The sequence below is a fragment of the Amphimedon queenslandica genome, unplaced genomic scaffold, assembly GCF_000090795.2.
Source record: "Amphimedon queenslandica unplaced genomic scaffold, v1.1 AMPQUscaffold_11363, whole genome shotgun sequence".
NCBI classification, from domain to species: domain Eukaryota; kingdom Metazoa; phylum Porifera; class Demospongiae; order Haplosclerida; family Niphatidae; genus Amphimedon; species Amphimedon queenslandica.
The window spans coordinates 5,823-6,924 of record NW_003548394.1 but is presented as its reverse complement, the minus strand read 5'-3'; the positions used below and the strand labels follow the sequence as shown (position 1 = coordinate 6,924).

At 35.5% G+C, this 1,102-nt stretch overlaps 1 long non-coding RNA gene across 1 annotated transcript; it reads left to right on the top strand.

Moving 5' to 3' along the window:
- Positions 1-6: 6 nt before the first annotated feature.
- On the top strand, positions 7-847 carry LOC109589394 (uncharacterized). Its single transcript, XR_002188673.1, has 4 exons — positions 7-166; positions 257-399; positions 446-670; positions 725-847. It is a non-coding gene; the product is annotated as an uncharacterized LOC109589394 (long non-coding RNA).
- Positions 848-1,102: the final 255 nt, after the last annotated feature.

Genomic DNA, 1,102 nt, shown 5'->3' with positions numbered 1-1,102 from the left:
CTACCACGAGATAAGAATGGTCTGGGCAAAATATTGCTCTATCATATACTCCAGATAATTAATTATGTTCATGATGATGTTCACATATATGTGTGTATATCAACTACTAGAGATCCAAGGCATGACTGGTACGGGTTAAAAGAAAATGAAGATTATCCATTTTATGGTAAAAATTGCATGCATACACGCCTCTTTCTACGTTTATATTGTGTCTGTCAGTGGAGTACTGTTTCATTTTATTTGTTGTGTTATGTAGGTGTTCCAGATATTATAGTCATGGATGTGGATTTCAATGTCATTGCGATTGGTGAAGTATCACACGACAAGCCTGATGATGGATTTATCAGTTGCTTGGGGCAATGTTACGGGTTTATCTGGAAACTGGGCTCCTGCCATGTGGTATATGCAATGCACATTGTATGATGTTCATTGATATAATTTTTAGGAATTTTATCAGCCAAAAATTCAATTTCATTTATTTCACATGCTTATCATCAGTGGCATAAGTACAGCTGCTCTCTAAAAAGCTTTGGAGGGATTATGTCTATACTAGAGATGCTTATTAACACTGTAGTTCATAGAAGGTTTGGAAAACCTTCGAAAGCACCAGAAGTACAACCAGATGATGCTGTATTGATTGCAATTGGGAAGTTAAGGAAGTACATGAGCTGTAAGTGCACATTACATTAAATATTAATTTTATAAATGCAAATTTTATTTCCAGACCCAAGAGAGTAGCAGAAGCCATTGCAACTAAGCCAAATCAGAAATGCAACATTGATGGTCTGTGAAATATATGAGAACCTTATGACATTAATCCTATTTGACATGATGATAACTTTTTAATCAAAAATTTCCTCTGAACTTTGTTAAAACAGGGTGGAAATGTGGATTGGTAGAAGCAGGGTAGGGGTATAATGTTATTCTGTACTGCTTCATATTCTGCAGTGTTCCTCTGTAAGCATTAGTACACCTTCAGATGAAGATGACTTCGAGCAGCCAGTGAGGAACATCTCCAACCTAATACTCAACACACATATATAGTTATGACAGGAACTTTAAATTGCATAATGAATTGTGTAATGAATTTATGTACCTCTCA